The 20,160-nt window shown below is 47.5% G+C and overlaps 1 long non-coding RNA gene across 3 annotated transcripts in view; it reads left to right on the top strand.

The window, feature by feature from the left end:
* LOC140690503 (uncharacterized) overlaps window positions 1-19,062 on the top strand; it is a 37,275-nt gene extending 18,213 nt beyond the window's left edge. The window contains exons 3-6 of one of the 3 annotated variants that reach the window (XR_012065813.1): window positions 298-375; window positions 14,916-14,961; window positions 16,499-17,509; window positions 18,161-19,062. This is a non-coding gene — a long non-coding RNA (uncharacterized lncRNA). Of the gene's footprint in view, window positions 1-297; window positions 376-5,028; window positions 6,008-14,915; window positions 14,962-16,498; window positions 17,510-18,160 lie in introns of those variants that run through there. The other 2 variants (XR_012065815.1, XR_012065814.1) reach the window with 2 other exon arrangements.
* The last annotated feature ends 1,098 nt before the right edge of the window (window positions 19,063-20,160 follow it).

The following is a 20,160-nucleotide window of genomic DNA, read 5'->3' as shown; positions in this document are numbered from 1 at the left end:
CCTGTTGGAGCTCCCTCCATTTGACCAGTTCTCCGGACTCCCCACGCCCAAATAGAAGCAGAGTGTGGCAGGATTTCCCTAGGCTGGCTGTTGCGAAACTCTGTAGTCTCCTTTCAAAATTGTTGTGGAGCAAAGAAGGCATCCTAGGACTCAGCTTTAAAATCTTGACTTGATGGTGTAAAGGTGATTCCCTTTCCCAACAGCTTTATTTGGGGCGGGAGTGGGGGTGGGGTGGATGGCAGGGACAGGAAGAGAAATGAGACAAAGAAGTGTTAACACGTACCCTTTAAAACCTAGGATCAAAAACCACGGAGGGAGGGAGCAGAACATGAGATCAAAATTAATATCAGGATCTGCAAGATAAGTTTTACTTTGGTAAGTTTAAGAAATACATTATTAATCACACTTCCTTGGGCACTTTATAAAGAAAAGTATGCAGAAGAAAGGAAAATGATAACCCCACAATAACGCAATCCTTTAAACATTCAGCATTGTTTTTTCAGCTGAAATGTAGTTGGCATACATCATCATTGCTTTAATACAGAAGTTATGTGCTCTCTAGAGCCAAAGCAAAACATTTGGGATACAGAACCTATGCCGGGCTGCCACCCTGTTGTGCAGTTTGCACACTGCACAAATCTGCGGAGGGTGGATGGGGCTGAAGTCCTTCAGAGTTCAGGCCACCAGGCACTTTCCCAGGGAGCCCCATCGGACCCGACCTGTCCAAAGGGGACTTTCCTGAGGGATCTACATGAAGGTGCCTTATAGGTCAGCTGTACTCTTGGTACAAGATATTCCCTTAGAGCAGCAAACAACTAAACAAATAATTACATTAACAATAAAATGTGAAGCTTTGACTTAAGGAACTGGGAAAGACGAGTTTGGTCTCATCATTTGGGAGCGCCTGCTTGTGACTAAGAATGACTGACGGCCTCGGCAGGGGGTGACAGGGCCTGCAGGTCAGGATTAGGGTACCTGCAGAGCTGGGGGTGTGGCTTGGCCCAGTGCTTGCTTCACTTCAAGTTGATTTGAATAATCTGACTCCTTAAAAAAAAAACTGTATGAGATCCAAAAACCACTTTCCCCCACTCCCTCACCCAAACTATGAAAACCGAAGTCATAACATTAGAAGTGGCTGAGTACTGCGATCCTGCCCGGCATGTTCTGTTCGCAGGGAAATTCGCAAGGTAGTTTTCCTTTGTCTTGAAGGAGATGGAAATTGGGTTGAGTACAATCCCAAGGGACAAAAAGACCTGTAAGATGTAGAAAACAAACTCATGTTTACCAGTGAGGGAATGAGGTGGGAAGGGATAAATTGGGAGTTTGGATTTTGCAGAGACTAACTACTACATATAAAATAAACAAGTTTCTACTGTAGAGCACAGGGAACTATATTCCATATCTTGCAGTAACTTACAATGAAAAAGAATATGAAAAGGAATATATGTATGTACATGTATGACTGATACATGATGCTGTGCACCAGAAATTGACACAATACTGTAAACTGACTATACTTCAATTAAAAGAAAAACAAACAAACAAAAAAAGACCTGTGAGCAGCGACTGGGGTTCCAGAGTCCAGGCCCAGGGATGTGTGTTCACACTCAGACACACCCACCACAACCAAGCAGAGGGAGCACACTCTGTCAGCAGGGTCTGTCTAACTGAGCACGTAGACCACACTGCCTTTATTCACTTATTCCTTCCATTAGACCAGAGGCTCCTTGAGGGTAAGGGCTGTGTCTCATTTCTGATGTAACCAGCACCTAATCTGGCCCCTGAGTCAAAGGAGTTCCTTAAAGATTTGCTAAAGAAAAGAGTGGAACCTGTATCCTAGCTTTCCGTCTGAAAGATCAGAAAACTTTGAGCATCCTGTGGAATTTTTCTTGGGACAGTGCTTTTAACATGAGAATATTTCCTTCTGATTTCCTGAGGCTAAATGAAGCAGTCCAGACTCATCTCAGGGCTCGGGATATGCTTGAACATAAATCCTCTGGGTTCTGAACTCATCTTTTGACAGTTGGACTTGTCACTGAGAACAGAATTTGAATATTTTGCTTATAGGCCTTTACTAGAAGAAAATGTAAAATTCTATAGCTTTGACTTGGGTTATACTAGACGAAGAGGTTTATCAGTGCTTAATTCTACACGTTTCTATGAGTTTATAAAAGTATTTTTCTTCCTCTAAGGGCTTTGAAACAACAGATATACCCATGTTTATACAGTACTTGATATGTTCCATTACTGGCTCACACAATTCTCCCAGCAACCTGGTGGGTGGACTGAGTGCATGTTGTCATCTGCTGCTTCACAGGAAAGAGTATTGGCTTTTTTAACCCTTATTTTATCTTTCTTCTTTATTTTTTAATTTTTTTGTGTTTTTTTCCGGCTTTATTGAGATATAACTGACACGTAAAACTGTGTAAGTTTAAGGTTTACAGTGTGGCTATTTCATGGCACGTATATATTGCAGAATGATTACTACAGTAAGGTTAAACATCTTTCGATTAACAAAACTACCATTCTGTTGTTATAGTAAGAACATTCAACATTTACTCTCTTAGCAACTTTCAAGGATGCAATATAGTGTTGTTAACTATAATCACCATTCTATACATTAGATCCCCAGAATTCACTCATCTGAAGCTGGAAGTCTGTACTATAAGTATATATATTCTTTTTCATTATAGGTTAATATAAGATATTGAATATAGTTTCTTGTGCCAAACAGTAGAACCTTGATGTTTATCTATTTTATATATAGTGATGTGTATCTGCTAATCCCAAACTCCTAATTTAGCACCCCTCCACACACATACACACTCTCCCCTTTGGTAGCTGTAAGTTTATTGTCTGTGTCTGAGTCTCTTTCGGATTTGTAAATAAGTTCATTTGCATCATTCATTTAGATTCCATATGTAAGTGATGTCATGTGATATTTGTCTTTCTCACTTAGAATGACAGTCTCCAGGTCCATCCATGTTGCTGCAAATGGCATTTCATTCTCTTTTATGGCTGGGTAGTATTCTGTCATATAAATATACCACAACTTCTTTATCCAGTATCTGTTGATGGACATTTAGGTTGTTTCCATGTCTTGGCTCTTGTAGATAGCGCTGATATGAACATTGGGTGCATGGATCCTTTTGAATTAGAGTTTTCTCTGGATATATGCGGTAATGGCCTTTTTAAGTAGGATCTGTTCGTGGGAGGAATGAGGTGAGTTGCCGACTCACCTGCTTCTAGGAGTGATGTTCTAATTCCTGTTTCAGTGTTGGAATTGCCCACTTTAGGAGCGGATAAAGTGTTCTATACATGTCACAATCATTTATTGAAGCATCCTGCCTCAGGCCAAGAAAGTGTCAAATATTTATTAGCTTTACGGGTCATTTGCAAAATGACAATCAGAACAAGATTCTAGCTCATGCTTAGCTTTGCTCGGATCCCTGTTTCCCCTTCTCAGCAAGGGCGACCACATTTGCACAAGGGCGAAGGCTCAGGAAAGGGGAGGCCGCCTTTCGCCTTTCAGAAGGGGGTGCATTCCTGATCACCTGTGGGGTTAGGGGGTGAGGGAGGATAAGCCTGAGGAAAATGAGAGACAGCCAAGCTTCCCTCCCTACTCGAGAAACCTCTGCCCACCCCTGCACGTCCCACACTTAAGAGAGCTCAGCTGCAGCATCCTTGGGGTTCACTTTATCCACATATTTACCTTGCTTTCCTTCAAAATGAGATCAGCCGCATTTTAAAATGAGAGTTTTGTTTTGGAAAAGAAGGAGAAGTTACTTCACTGTCTGAACCAGCCTCGGGGTGGGGGTGGGGTCCTTTGCAGCCAGAGGCCGGGGAGTCAAGACATGAGGAGACAGGAGCTTAGAATTGTTAGGGGGAAGAAAAAACCAAGTGGGGCTTCTCTCACAGTTTTGCCTGGAGTCCCAGAATCACGCAGTTCATAAAGCTCAATCACTGCTCTATGCTGGTTCGGGAGAATTCCTGAAGGATGCGGGCAAAGATGTAGTGTTGGGACTTTCTTTACAGCGCGCTGTGTGACAGCAACAAGCTGCAAGCAACCTAAAGGTGTGCGCTGGGGGTTGGTCTGGTAGCCCTTAGTCATCTTCTGGCGGAAAATTGTATGCTGTCATCAAAGATGGTGCCATGAAGTCGGTGTGGATCGGTGTTACAGGAGATGTCCTTTTTCCTGGCCCTGCCCATTTCCTTCTCCCCACACACCCCACGTTTTCTTAGGGAATCACACCATCTCACGCTCAGTCCCTGTGGTTTGTCCCGAAATGCAGGGGGGTGAGTTTGTAAGAAAGCCCACCGAGGAGGGCGTCTCCCCACCACAGGGTTGGCCGAGGGCCCCCAGCCAACGAGTGGCAGGGAACTGTGTTCTGAGGCTTTGTTGGAGCCATTGGGAAGGAGGCTTTGTCCCACTGAGGATGCCAGACTCTGAGGATGCGGGGCCGGCCGGGGGCCACCACGGGGAGGGGTTGGGGGGAGAATCAGCTGGAGAATAAGGTCAACCACGAGGAGGGAGGGGAAGGAGGGGCAAGACTCACCAGGACTTCATGTGAGCCTCTGACCTTTCCATCCCCCAGCGGACAGACCCCCTTTGTGGATAAAGCCAATTTGGGTTGGGTCTCTGACGTTTACAGTGAGCACAGTCCTGGTCAATACAGACATTCATGATACGTCATTGAGTGAAAAGGCAGATTTCAAAACATTATGTCCCATCTTAGTTTTTCTAAGCACACCGTGTACTTATTTACACACAAAAAAAATATGGAAAGAGACATCAAAATGTTTATAGTGTTACCTCTAGTGGAGGGGTGACAGGCGATTTTTATCTTGTTCCCTTTACGTATGTAAATTTTCTAATTTTATTTAAGACAAGCATGCATTATTTATGTAATGACAAAGCATTTTTTTAAAATTGAAGTATAGTTGATTTACAAAGTGGTGTTATTTTCTGGTGTACAACAAAGTGATTCAGTTACACCTGTGTATTCTTTTTCATATTCTTTGAAAAAGCATTTTTATTTAAAGAGAGAAGTTACTCGAAGAGAAGCAGACACGAGACCTCTGGTGTCAGTAGCTTCTAGTCTCAAGAGCGGCTGTGATGCTGGTCATCGGAGAGATGCCATCTGGACCCACTTTGTCAGGGCTGGGTCGTCTTCTGTGATCTCCCAGCCTTGCTCATCTTTCTGGCAGGAATTCATTCACTTATTCACTCTACAAGCACCGCTGCTTTGGTGTAAAGATGTAGAGGTGAACGACAGCGTGGCAGCCCTCCCTCGGTGAGAGCAGACACTCTGCCACACGGACTCTCTGCAGAATAGGCTATGACATCTCTGCTCCTCTCTGCTCCCTCCTGCCGCCCGTGACCACCCCCCAGGGACCCTTCTAAAGAACAGGTCTGAGGCTGCTGTTGCCAAACCTCTGCGGGTCCCAGGACCCCCTGTTGGGCCCTGCATGACCAGCGTGGGAGCCACAGTGGTGGAGGGTCTGTGGGCCAAGCCCTAGGATTATATAGTTTCTCCTCTCTTTCATCCTTGTCATCTTTCAGGAGCCAGAGAAAGCCTCTTACCCCCCTGCCCAGAAACTCAGGAATGGCCCGTGCCCCTCCCTCCTTGTGCCTGTAAGACGAGGGGCCACAGCTTCCTCCTGTCTAAGGGCAGGCGGCCTCCTGGATCAGAGCCCCTTCACACCCGAGCTTCTCAGATTGCGGGGGTGTGGGCATGATTTGTTAACAGATTTATGGAAGCATAATTCACATACCATAAAATTTTCTCATTTTATGTATGCAATTCAGTGATTTTTAGTAAATTTAGAGTTGTGGGATGGTCACCACCATCCAGTTTGGGAACATTTCTATCACCCCAGAAGGACCTCTCCAGCCCGTTAGAATTTGCTCCCTATTCCCACCCCCAGCCTCGGGCAACCGCTAACCCGTCTTTATAGCTTTGCTTTTTTCTGGGCCTTTCATATAAATAAAATCATACAATAGGCATGTTTTGTGTCTGGCTTCTTTCACTCAATCTAGTGTTTTTGAGGTTCATCCACATGGTAAGAGTGTCACTCCTTCATTCCTTTTGTTTTACTGGGTGGTACTCCTCTGTATGGTTAAGTCACGTATTGTTTATCCACTCATCAGTTGGTGAACATTTGGGTTGTTTCCACTCTTTGGTGTTACAAACTTTCCTGCACATGTCTTTATGTAAACATATGTTTTTATTTTTATTGACTTCTGAGCAATGAAATTGCTGGGTCTTCTGATTTTTTACTTCTAGCTTAAGAAATTGCCAAACTCTTCCGAAGTGGTCACATTTTACATCCCATCAGCCATGTGCCAGGGTTCCAGTTTCTCCACATCCTTGCCAACTTCATGATATTGGTTATAGTGGATGTAAAGTGGCGTTTCAGCTTGATTTCCTCGTGAAGAGACGTCATTTTATTCTCAATGGCCGGAAGTGGCCCCACAATTTATGTGATCGTTCTGGCTTGTCCTGCAGTGAGGTCCTTTTGTGACAGAACCGCACTGCAGGACTCTGAGGGCAGCTCGTTGTCCTCACGTCTCAGAGCACCACTGGTGCCGCTTAAAGTCGGTGAGCTGAAGGCCCGCGGGCACCCAGCGCAGTTCCTGCGCTGCCCTGAGTGTAAGATTCTGGGACCGCCCCCTGCGTCTTCGCTGTGCTGTTTCGCTGGTGCCTTTGCTCGGCCAGAAATCTTTGCGCAGAAGGGATGACTGTGTTCCTTGCTGGATTCTCCTTGGTTTACAAGCCTCTGGGGTTTCCGAACCACCCACACAGTTGCACCACATTGTTTGGGACAAGTTAGGAAATCTCTAACCGGTTTCGGGGCTTCTTTCTTGCATTTTCATTTCAACTCAAGACGCAGCTGCTGGTTGGGATTTCCCTCCAGCGCAGGAGGAGCGGCGGGAGCACTCGCACCTCCCCCGACACCGCGGGCGCCGGCGGGCACGCGCGGAGGAGCCCGTCGCCCGTTGCGTTCGCCTGGGAGCCCCGCGCGGGGCACACCTGCATCCGCGCCTCGGCCCGGAGACTCCTGCACAGGGCTTCTGAGGAAAGGGTGACGTTCCAGAATTTCTTTGCTTTTTGGCAAAAGGCATGCAACCGTGCAGGGAGCAGCTGCGCCGGGAAGCGTGCCTGGAGCAGTCTGCCGCCGGAACGGCCCACCCAACTTGAAAGTGGGGCCGGTTAAGCGGGTCTCTTTCACCAGCAGACGAAAGCAGAAGGCCCTGGACTCTGATGCGTCTAAATCGGGAAAGCCTGATGCTGCGGCTTCCGCTGCGTCGCCAAATAAACGTCCTGAAGATACCCACACTTCTGGAGTAAGATTCTTCTCAGCGGGGGTTATTGACTGTCACCTATGAGAAGCCACAGTGTCAAGTCACCCCGATTTCCCCTCAGCCCCAGTCACCTTGGCTCTCCAAGTGCTGCTGAAAGCCAGTGGTGGCCTTGTGAGTGAAGCGGTGGCATTATTACATCAAAGAGGTTGTGCCGCCTCAGCCCTGCTCCCCAGAAAGCATCTTGTGGCCTTGTTCAACCTCAGACATCCTTCCTAGGAGCAGCAGGCTGGATGCTGAGGAATCCAAGATGACAGGACACTCACTGCTTTTCCATCGAGATGCCCCCGGTTTCATGAGAGAACCAGGTGTGTAAAACACACGTCCACCCAGGCGTTTAGACAGCGCCAGGTGGAGCGAGGGGAGGGGAGGCAGGAGGTGGTGCTGGAGGTGAGCCTTGCGGGCTGAGTAGGGGCCACCGGGACAGAAGGAGGACTCGGGCGCTCCATGGCAAAGACACAGGGGTGCAGGCGGAGGGCCTGGGCAGGGGTCTGGGCAGGAAAGGATGGACTGGTGGCAGCAGACAGCATTTCACAGAGCAATCAGATGCCCTGGGCTGGAGCATGGCCTCGACCTCTTTGTCCAAGATCACTCAGGGCTCCGTAAAGGAGGGACTGGAGACAGCCTTTGTGGGAGGGAGGGACGTTGTCATGGTGGCCTGGATAGGACTTGCCAGCTAGATGTGGGGCCTGAGGGGGCCCACTGAGACCTGCAGTGGCCCAAAGCACTGAAAGGATGGTGGCACTCCTCCCCTCCCCAGCCAAGTCAGCAAAACATAATCCTCAACCATAAACCAACTGCGTGGAAATCTTAAGGAATTTTCCCTTCCCCGTGATGATTACTCCATTGCTCCCCGTGGACTCTCCAAAATAAAACCAAGTACTTTGAACAAATATTTTGAGGTTTTGTGCCATCCATGTGTCCTAAACATGTGCTGACAGTCCTCACTGAAGCATCCTGTGTCACCACCAGGGGACGGCAAATTGGAACAACAAGAAGATGTCACTGCACACCTATCTGAATGGCCAAAATCCAAAATCCAAAACGCCGACAAAGCCAAATGCTGGTGAGGGTGTGGAGTAACAGGAACTCTCGTCCTCTGCCGGGGGAGCTGCAGAATGGTTCCACCCACTTTGCGAGACAGTTGGCAGTTTCGTACAAAACAAAGCACATTCTGACCATATGATCCAGCAAATGTGCTCCTTGGTATTTACCCAGAGGAGTCATGTCCACACAGAAATCTGCACGTGGATGTTTACAGCAGCTTTATTCAAGATTGCCAACTCTTAGAAGCAACCAAGATGTCCTTCGAATATATGAATGCATTAATAAACTGAAAGATACATAATTTCCCATTAGAAAACATAATTTTTTATTGTGGTAAAATATATATATAACATAAAATTTACCGTTTTAACCATTTTTAAGTGTATAGTTCAGTGGCATGAAGTACATCCACTTTGTTGTGCAACTACCACCACCATCCATCTCCAGAACTTTCTGTCCTCTTAAACTGAAATCCTATTCCCATTGAACAGGAACTCCCATCCCGCCCTGCCCCCAGCCCCCAGCAACCGCTACTCTGTGTTCTGTCTCTGTGACTTTGACCACTCCAGGTGCCCACAGACTCGTCCTTTTGTGTCTGGCTTGTTTCCCTGAGCATAATGTCCTCAAGGGTCTTCCTTGTTGTGGATGTGTCAGAACGTCCTGCTGTTTCCTGGCTGAGTGATATTCTGTTGCAGGTCCAGACCACATTTTGCTTATCCATTCCTCTGTCCACAGACACCTGACTGATTCCACCTTTCAGTTACTGTGACTAGGGCCGCTATGAACCTGGATGTGCAGACATGCGCTTGTGTCCCTGCTAGAATGCACGATTGTTCATAAAGGGAAATATCAGGTGGTAATGAAAGCTGGCCTTCTGATGGAGCACGTTGCTTCTGCGAAATCAGAAGATTCACTATAAAGCACTGATTTTCTATTCTGATTACAACTACTGTATATCAGCACTCTTTTCTTCTTAAAGTTACAAAAACTATATTTTACATGCTTGCCAAGGTACAGGATTACTCAGGAAGAAAATCTCATACAACGAATGCCAGTCAATGCAAATAATTGAGTAACTCTAGCCAAAGGTGGTGAGGGAAGCTGCCCTTCATCGTGCAAACCAATTAACTCCCCTAATTCCCTCACTACCAGCTCCCTCCAGCACTCTGAGGCTCCCTTTCCAGGCTCCCCGCCAAGTTCTGCTCATTCTGTCATGTAATTTTTTCCCTTATTCACTCACTCCTGCCAAGTGCACTTAACGTTTTTCTCGTACAGATTGCAGTTTTCATGGGGAAGATGCGCTCAGTCGTCTCTGAGCCTGGCCTGCCCCTTCACATCACAGTGAATTCCAAGGGCAGGGGAGGCACTGGTTTTGTTTACTCTGAGTTGGGAAGTGGCCTGCGTTTACAGGGCTGGCCCCTCAGCAGGAGTGGATGGATGTGTGGATGTGATGCAGGGGACCAGGGCGGGGAGGTCTCGGAGCAGGTCATCCATGGCTTTGTTGCTTCCATCACACCTTGAGTTTGAACATCTATCTCATTAGCATAATGGATTAGCTTGTCTTCTTACCAAGCAATCACAAAGCAGATTCCTGGTTTTTTCTTTTTTTTCCATAACATCGTATAATATTGTTTTCAGTACTCCTGGCTCTGGACGTTTTTGGCAAAACTTGCAGCTTCACCACTTTCAGTGCTAAACAATAGCCTGTTTTCTAAGTAGTACAGCATCTTGGCCTGTTTACCATTAGAACTCCAGAGTTCGTCTGTAACCCCCCTCCTTCTTGGCTCAGGTCAGCCTCTGACCAGAACATCTGTGCTGAGGAGGGGGTGCGGCCGGTTTCTCTGTATTTCTTTGTCTCCCTCCTCTTCTACTTGCAAATAACGATGGTTTGATTTCCTTCCTTCCAGCTCTTCTGTCTTTAATTTTTTGGGGGGGAGGGAACTTCTGTCGGCGTCATTTAGAGGTAGTAGCAGGCATCCACGTCTTACTCCTACGTCATTATTTTCCTGTGACCAAACCAAATATTTTATTTGTGTAACTGAAGAAAATGGATAACTGGTATTGGGCGCTTTAAGAAATGCAGCTATAATGAGGGCCTTGCTGATACCGATCACTAAAAGTCCATGGTAATAATCACCTGTACAAGTTCTAACTGATCTCAGCTTCTACAGTTTTATTTTTAAACCAGCGTAGAGAAGACATGACTTTTACGTGAGCGTGCGTGCCATTTTATGAATTTCACACATGTAGAGTCGTGTAGCCATAGGTACAGAATAGTTCAGTCAGCCAACCCGCCCCTCCTGCTGCCCACCCCCTCCGCCACATCCCCAGTGATCACTGAGTTTTGTGCTTTTGAGAACGTCGTAGAAACGGAACCATACATTTTGGAGACTAGCTTCTTTCACTCAACGTGATGCTTTTGAGATACCTGCAGGTAGCTGCGTGTATCAACAATTCACTCCTTTTAATCACTGAGTCATATTCCACCATGTGAATGCACCACCGTTGGTTTCTGCATTCACCTGCTGAAGAACATCTGAGTTGTCTCCAGTTCGGGGTGACTGTGAGTAGTTGTGCCCAGGTTTCGGGTGAGCACACGTTTTTATTTCTCTAGGGATTTCATACCTAGGAATGGGGTTTCTTAACTTTATAAGAAATTGCCAAATTGTCTTCCAAAGATGTACCACTTTACATCTCTGCCAGCAAGGCTGAGGCTTCCCGGCGCTCTGCGTCCTCACCAGGATTTGCTACTGGAAGTGTTCTTCTATTCCAGCCGCTCTGTTCCAGCAGGGAGCAAATCCCCTGCCCTCTTGGAATCTACAGCCTGAGACAGCAGTGTCGGGCAGGCCACAGAAGGCTTGTAGACAGCACACTGTGGTCTCAGCCTGCATTTCCCTAACATCTAATGGAGTCAAACATCTTTTTAGGGGCATATTTGCTGTCCATAGATCCTCTATAGTAAAGTGTCTGCTCTTTTCCCATTTTTTGACCGAGTTTTCTTACTGTTGAAGTTGAGAGCTTTGTGTTTCCTGGATGCACATCCTTTAGCGGAGCTGTGACGTGTGAGTACTTCCTCCCAGTAAGGAGCTTGTCTTTTCATTCTCCTACCAGCCGATTTCGGTCTTTGAGTTAATTTCTGAGTAAAGCCTGAGGATGCGGTCCCTTTCCTGCATATTGGGCGTCGAGTTGTTCCAGCACCACTTCTTGAAAAACACTGTCCTGCTCCCATTGAATTGCTTGTTTGCTGTTGTCAAAGTTTGCTCGGCCGTGTTTACGTGGCTCCAGACTCTGTTCTCTTCCGCTGACGTCCGTGCTTATCCGTGCTTATCCCCTTGCCAGTATGTGCTGCAGTGTTTCCTGCTGTCTTTATAGTAAGCCGCAGAACAGGGACGTGTGGATTCCTCCACGCCCTCCTCCCCGCACTCCCCGCCGGCTCTGCGTCCTCACTGGACCCACAGCTCCTGAGGAAGGAAAGCCTTCCCTGGGAATCTCAGCAACAGATGCCAAAGGAAATGTGGCCGAGGGCAGACACGGTCCACTGCTCGTCTCCCCCAGCTGGGCCCCTGGGTCCTTCAGGGCCCAACGCCCCCCCCCCACCGGCACCCTCCCCAGGAGTGGCCCCACGTCCGCCCTAACAGCCTCTCCTGACGCCACAGCCACACCAGGGAAACAAAGTTGGATCCTACTGGCGGCTGTCAACCTGGGAGCCCCGGGAGCTTTGGGAACCTCGAGGCTCAGGCCCCATCCCAGGCCGGCTACCTGAGAACCGCTGGGAACCCGCAGGGAGACAGACGGCCATGTTTTCTAAAGCTTCCCGGGGGATGCTCCCCAGACTGAGACAGTTCTTGAAGATAATTAAGAGGCCAGGCTAAACGTATTGGTGGAACTGCTGGTACAGGTGGTTTCTTCCATTCTATTTTCTGTAAAATTAAGTACAGTGAAAAGCGAAATGGGCTTTTAAAAATAGACAGCATAACTTAAGTCACAGGGAGACAGGAGCCCCTGGAATGAAGCCCACGTGTTGTTCTGAGAGGGGATTCGAGGCAGCAGCTGGGATCCAGGTGCCTGGTGGCCCTGGGCATCTCTGCTGTCTGTCATTGGCCCTGGTGGACCTCGGTTTGTGGGACCTGAGGTCTTAGAAGTTAGGGGGTCTCTTTAAGAAAAGGAGCAGAGAGCTGTGAATAAAAGGTAGGCACAAAAGTAGACAATTAGAAGGGGCCTGTGGGAGAGAAGCCCTGAACCTTGACTTTCACTGATTTCAAGACAAATAACTTCTCTGATTAGGCCCAAATATTCCATCCCAGGTGGGCCCTGGCAGCGCCAATCAGCCAGGCACGTGCTGAAATGTCCTGCCTCGGTGGCTTCCTCATTGTGGGTGACCTGTGTGGTGGCCTTATAGCCCTCTGAGGAGGGCCTGACATGCTCCATGTTCCCTGGGTTCTAGGAAGCGGGTGGCGGGAGCCTTGTGTTCCCAGGAGGGCCGGGGCCGACCCCTGGTGCACTGGCGGGATGGTGATATGTGCCATGAGCCCTGCTGATCAAGTTTCCCATGTGAGTAAAATCACCGGAAACCTCCATCTCCGGCGTCATCGCACCCACAGTGCTGGGCTCCGAAGGTGCACGCAAGGACCCAGGGGTGGGCAGTTCTCCCTGCTGGGGCGCCGCTGGCTTGCTCTGTCCTCTCCTTGCCTCAGTGTCTCCTCTCCACTGGGTATTCCTTTTTCCCATTTTTTTCTATTTTTCTTCCTCTTTCTACTTCTCTGCTTCCTTCTGGAGGTCCCAGTAGGTATCAAAGCCGCTCTGGACATGGGGGTTATGGGGGTGTCTGTTTGGATGGTTGTATCGGGGAGCCCTTGGGCATTAGGTCAACTGCAGCGTTCTTGAGGGCACAGACGCATGGTGTGGGGGTTGTCCTGTGCGCTGAGCACGTGACTGTGAAATACATGTGCACTGGCTTGAGTAGTGTCCCCCAAATTCACATCCACCTGGAATCTTGGAACTACGTTTTTTGCAGATGTAATTAATTAAGATGAGGTCTTACTGGATTGTTGGGGGGGCGGATCCTAAATCCAGTGACTGGTGTCCTTATGGGAAGAGGAGAGGACACACAGGGAGGAGGCCGTGGGAAGACAGAGGCAGAGACTGGAGGGTGCAGCTGCAAGCCAGGGAACTCTGGGGAACACCTGGGAATGCCAGGAGCCACCAGAAGATGGAAGAGGCAGGGAGGCGTCCTCCCCCAGAGCCTCCAAAGGGTTCGCGTCCCTGCGATGCCTTGATTTCAGGCTTTCAGTCTCCAGAGCCGTAAGACAATGCATTCTGTTGTTCACCAGCTGCCCAGTTTGTGGGAATTTGTTGCAGGAGCCCCAGAACCTAATATTTATTTATTATAAATAGATTACTTTGAGAAACAGTCTCGGGGTGGCTGAGTATACGTGCAGTCGCGGGGGAGGGAAAACCTCCCGCTGTTGATGCTGGAAGTTACATGGCCTTTGTTTCACGATTAGAGATGAGACCCAAAGGCCGCTGGGCCCAGGAGGGCTCATGTACTGAATTAGCCGGACCGACTGGAAGCGACCCTAAGCCCAGCGCTTTTCTGGTGGCTCGCGGCTGGAGGGAGGCACACATCTGAGCGTGCGCAGACGTTTGTCACCTAACGTGCTCTGGATGGTGGGTTATTTTGTTTTTCCCAAAGAAGACACTGAAATTTTTCACTCTGTGTTTGCAGATTTTGTGCAGTAAACACAGAGAATTGTTTAACGGGGTTCGCCTCCCCCGGCCGGTCTCTTCCTCCAGCCTTGGGCAGATCGTAATAGCTCAAAACACACAGAACTCTTGATATTTTCTGGAACATTCAACTGTTTCAGTTCCCTTTGTTCATCCAGGGATTTTAAAGCTGTTTATAGTTTGACACAGGATAGGTTTTTGGTGGTTTCTTTTTTTCTTTTCCTTTCACTTAAAAGACAAGCTGGGAAAATAGCCTTAAACCGCCAACAAAGTATAAACGAATCATGAATTTTTTAAAATCCCCAAGTATATGCTTTGTTTCTCAAATAAGAAAGTGAAAGGTTGGTGGAAAGCCAGTCAATCAAAGGAAGAAGGGGAAGGGGAAGGGGACTGGAACCTTCATCACCTAAGTGCGCCGGCTCAGAAATAGGTGAAGATGGAATAAATCGCGGGCCACAAAACAGAGCGTGTGCTTAGAGAATTGTTCTGGCAGAAATCTGCTGTGCGTCCTTGGTAAGTGGGTATAATTTCCGGTGAGCGAACATGCTTCTCTTATGTTTTATATCCTTTGCATTAAATCTGAAGTCAGCTGTAGCAGGCGTCGTATGCTTTTAACTAAACTCAGCATACGGATCCTTTCTAAATGCTCAGTGCAAGATGGGGAGTGGGGGTGCAGGCTTAAACATCAACAAGTTTTTTGTTGGTTAATTAGTGAGTATAATCCTTAAGTATTTGGATATTTTGAAACATAATTGAGAAATGAATACTGGTATTATTGCAGCCAAGAGAGAGGATATCAACCCAGAAGACTCATCGCCAACTCACAGGTGAGTCCTGACAATTTGTCACCTTATGAAAGACGACAAATCCCAATTAACAGTATTAGTGGCCAAGCTCCAAAATCAGTTTGAAATTCTCATGACAGTGTGGAAATTTACACACATTTTTAGAGTAGAGTAGACACAAAAGATGAAAATCTAAAGATTTCATTCAAGGACACCTGATAATGTAAAACCAGTTGGAGGCTCTGTAAACAGCAGTCACTTGCCCCACTGGTAGCGGGTCATCTCAAAATCTGTAAAAGAACTGAAGAGGGGGCTTTCTTCCCCTTCTGTCCAAGGACCGTGTATACGGCAGAAATTCTGGGTTGTGTTAAGATTTTGTTGGGGGAGGGTGGAGGAGGGTTGTCCTTTTTGCCTTGGGTGCAGTTTCTCAAGGCATTTGATTGCCGGTGGACATTTATGACTGTCAAAAGTAGAATTTTATACATTTATTCAGAGGCCCACCCTCAGGCGCTGAGTGAGACTAAGTCTTGAGCCATCTGGGAGCCTGTAGGTATAACTTCCTGGATGTATAACTTCGCGGCCAATGCAAGAAGATGGTGGGCGGGGTAGGGGAGGGTATTTGAACTTTCCTTCCAAGTCACTACACCCGTAAGACACACCTGTTGGAGGGGATTCTCCAAGGAGAGGGAGGAAAGAACAAAAGGAGGAATAGTTTTGTCCATCCATCCATCTGTCCACTCCCTCTCCAAGTGCTCAGAGAACACTGAGTGTGTGCCAGGCACCAGGCTACTTCAGGACTTGTGACCCAAATTCAGCGTCCTCAGTTACCGCTTTGTGTCAGTAGGACACAACCGTGACCTTCAGAACACTCTTCCCAAAAGATCTTTGTGGCAATCGGGAACATCAACAAAAACGTATTTCTGAAAAGTGAAACATTAAAAAAAGAAAATTCAGCGCTAAACTGACCACAAGGCTCCTATTCAGACACCCGGCAGCCAAACTCTATCTCCAGTGAAAAACACGTGGCCAAGAACACCTGCAGTAAAACGGGGAGACCGCCCGGGGTGCCCAGGTGCGATGGCTCAGGACAGAAAGCCAGCGCTGCGGAGCCCGGATGTTAACTGTGGCATGTGGATGTCTGTTCCAGGTCCACGGTGCTTTTACTGACCTTTGTGAAAAGCTCACAAATATCAGTGGGAACAGCAAAGCTGTATCTTGAGCTCTTTCAGGCCCTTTGAGCTTGAAAATCTTTGGCATAGTCAGGGTAGATTTCACTGAATTAGAGCGAATTGCAGGGGTTTTATGAATTCACCAAATTGACGTTTTTGAATACACTCGGAGTTAAGGTGTTGTGTAACTGCTCCAGGCCAGAAGGCAGGAGATGCTGATGCAGAAGGTGAAGACCAGGTCCCGCTGCAGCTGCTGCTGTTGTGGGTTTTTGTTGGTGGTGGTGTTGATTTGGGGGGCGGGGGTGGGTGGGGAGGAACCGTCATCAGAATAATCGGAGTTTTCTTTGCAGTGGTGATTTAAAAGCCCTCGTTTCCATCTCTTAACTGCCCACCCACATTTCTCTGCCCAGGTTGGCACCTCCGAATTCTTGGATGCAAGGCCACCCCAGAAACTGTTAAGTCAAGAAGTCTGTACTGAATCCAGGGGTAGCTTTTGTCTTGAGGATAAAAGCAGTTCTGTTTCTTCAACTGCTGGGACAGAGTCCCGACCTGACCCCAGATGGAACGGGAACTTCTGTTGCTTCCGACAGAATCACCAGTGAGCCAGAGCAAACTCCTGCCTGCTGAAACCTTCCCGGTCTGTGTCCTGCCCCCAGTCCAGCATGGTCATGTGCAGAGCGCCACGCCCAGCTGTGATGTCCCCTCCTCAGCCAGGTCGGGCTGCACCAGATGGGCACCCGACCCAGAGGCAGCCATCAGCTGCTGGCCGCTGGCCTGGAGAGAAGCCGGCAGGCCTTCTGCCCAGTAGGGGAATTGATTCCTGATGGTGACCTGCTAAACCAATCACATGCTCTCTTTTGAGAAATATTCACTTGGACAAAGAAAACGAATTCTGTGTGTCTGAGATGTGGGCTCCCCAGGTGGCCGCTGGGTCATCAGCACGGACGCTGGCCGTGTGTGGCACCCAGCTCTCTGTGGGCCGCTCTCTCTAGAAGCCCCTTCCATCTTAGCACCTGCATACTTCTCTCTTCCTGGGAGCTAAAGGCCGAACCTGGGGGCTCAGAAGACACACTGGGCATGGTCCTTACCTTGGACGTGTGTACCAGGGAGGAGCTGGGTGGGGGGACTCAGACAGAACAAAGGAAGATTGGACTCAGTAAAGAAGCTACCCTACCTTTCCCAACCAATGTTCAATCTTACTTTTGAAGTATCTTCCTGGGTTGAGAATAAAACAAAAGATATTTGTTAAGTAAAAAACCTACAGCTCAACAAGAGTGCCAAACTGCCCTGTGTGTCGGAGCCTTTGCTCTGGAGAGACAGATTCTGGGCAGAGACCTAATCCCCAGCTCGTAGGGAGGACAGAGGACACCGTGGCTCCTGGATGCGCCACGCAGGGACACACACCAGAGGGGCCTTGGCAGGTGAGTGGAGCCCGCGGTCCCTTCGTCAAAGCTGTTCCTTCTACTCTGTCTGGACTTCACACCTCCCCGGGGTGGAGACAGTGAGACCACAACTGAAATACGAGGGGAACTAAACAGTTCCCTCTCAGCCTTTGAGTCTCCAAGGGCGGCCTGGTCCCCATCTTAAGAATGGGGGATGGTGTCTGACAGACGCCCTGCAGGGGCCCCACAGAGACCATTCATGGGGGGATGGAATTCAGCAGCCGCTGGAGGCTGAGGCAGGTGAAGCACATGGACGCTCCTAGGCCATCCTACTTGGCATCCTTCTCTGCATCTGGCTTCTGGAGAACAACCAGGCTTTCCACAGTGGCCTCTGCCCAGGGAAGATCTCAGTTTTCCAAGGTAATGGATGCTCCCATGGTCTGTGTGTTTAGTTAAACTTGGTTAAACGGAACTGATTAGGAGTCTGGAGACTAAGTTCTGTGACTCGTGCTAGGATCTGAAAGTCGTAATTGGAAGCATGATCTAACGTTTTATTAATGGATCTGTAATCAGTAGTAATTTTCATGTTGCTAATAGTCCCTAAGTTCTCAAATAAGTCACACCACTTCTCTTTCTGAAGCACCCAACCTCTGGTCACCCGACCACATACTTCTTTGTTTTCTCTCATAGTATCCCTGTTCCCCCAAAAGTCCAGCAGGGAAGAGGAGAAACCTGTTTACTCAGCTCCTTAAACTATGATCTGATTGGTCCCTATGGAGCAACCTTGAGAAGCATCCTGGACCCAAAAAGGAATGGACTGCAGCGCCACCTGCTGGAGATTCCCAGCTGTGCACCTTAGGTTTAAATATTAGCTCAGTTTCTTAATTGCCAGGTAAGGCAGTGGTCTCAGACTGAAATACTGGGGGCGCAAGAAGACTTTTAAAGGAAGGTTCAAAAAGTTTTAAGGGCACCAACTTCCAGTTGCCCAGATTCCACGTGAACTTGCTCCTGGAGCAGATAAACCTAGGAACAGGCCAGCAGTGGAGCTGCTTGCTGTCCCTCCTGCCTTTCTGCTCTCCTACAAGACACTCAGTGCTACATAGACTGAGTGTTTGTGTTCCCCCAAAATTCATGTGTTGAGACCTAACCCCAAGGTGATGATGGTATCTGGCGGTATCTGGGCCTTTGGGAGGTCATAAGGTCATGAGGGAAGAGCCTCATGAGTGGGATTGGTCTCTTATCAAAGAGACCCCAGAGAGCTTTCTGCCCTGTGAGGGTACGTGCAGAAGACAGCTATGAATGAGGAAGTCTCTCTCAACAGATGCTGAATCTGCCGACACCTTGATCATGGACTTCCAGCCTCCAGAACTGGGAGAAGTAAATTTCTGTGATTTATAAAGTATCCAGTCTGTGGTATTTTGTTACAACAGCCTGAACAGACCCAGATGCTCAATGCCAGGCTTTGCTCTAAGTGCTGTACGCTTATTAACTCTTCGAAAAGCCAAAATGCTCCAAAGGGACAGTTTGAAATACCGCAGTATGCTATTAGAGACCGCGTCCTTACTCGAGGCCACCTTTGTCTGTTGCATATTTTGCTTTATTTCAAGGGGTAGGAGGTACAAAGTTCCACCTTCTGACAATTAATATATTTCCAAGTAAAAGTGCTATGTCAAGAGTAAATTTTCTTAACTTTTATTCAGATTTGCAGAAGAAACATTTTCAGTAACTTTTGTCAAATGATTATTAGGTACTGTAAATGCATATTCACTTTTTACTTGGACCCAAGCTTTCTCTTTTCTCTTATTTATTACCAGCACATACCCACAAAATTTTAGTAAACCTGTATGTGCTATGGATTCTACTCTCACTTTTTTCGCTGTTTTTCACCAAATCCTGTTTCTCATTACAGCAATAACCTCATTTATAGATACCTGAACTATTATTTTAAAGCCTAATAGACATGAGTAAAGGATAGCCTTCCAATATATTACTCTAAATAGCTAAAAATTCTTTACCAAAATGTATAAAATATATAGGTGGTTTTTATCGATCATGTACTAATAATTGTAATGAGAATTTAACCCAGAAGAAAATAATTAACATTTAGAACTTTATGGTTACAGGAAAGTATACTAATTTAAAATTTTACACATATTTTGTTGCAGAGAAGCATGTTGGACCATCAATAAAAGACTATCAAGTATAAACATGTTACAATTTGACAAAATCCTACGAGGGATACAGATGGAAATAGGTTTTCGAAGGAAAAACAAACCATGTAAAAATTTAGGTAATTTTATTTTAAAATATTTACGGGAGTTGAGAAACTACATCCCTTGCAACTGTTAAACCTGTTATTAAAACAACCAAGAATGCGAGAGGTCTAAGAGTTTTGCCAAATTTTGGGGGGAACACACCAACGGAGGGTAAGAAGTAGCCGCTAATAAGTAAATGGTGGCCTACTTTCTTCATATATTCCTAGGATTATTGGACTTAAATACTAAAATATTTCCTTAGTAACGTGCTGCTGAAGGCTTTGAGAACGAAATGCCAAAGCTAAAATGGAAACGTGCACTCCTCAGGGGCCCGCGGGGATGGGGACTTTCGCCGGGAGGTCGGAGGCTCCCCCGCCCCAAGCCTGAGGGTTCGGAGCGGCTGTAGGCGTCCCCACTTCGGGCCATCTTTTGGAC

This window comes from Vicugna pacos, chromosome 30 (genome assembly GCF_048564905.1).
Source record: "Vicugna pacos chromosome 30, VicPac4, whole genome shotgun sequence".
In the NCBI taxonomy this organism is placed as follows: Eukaryota; Metazoa; Chordata; class Mammalia; order Artiodactyla; family Camelidae; genus Vicugna; species Vicugna pacos.
The sequence above is the reverse complement of the archived record's forward strand: the minus strand, read 5'-3'. Positions and strand labels throughout refer to the sequence as shown.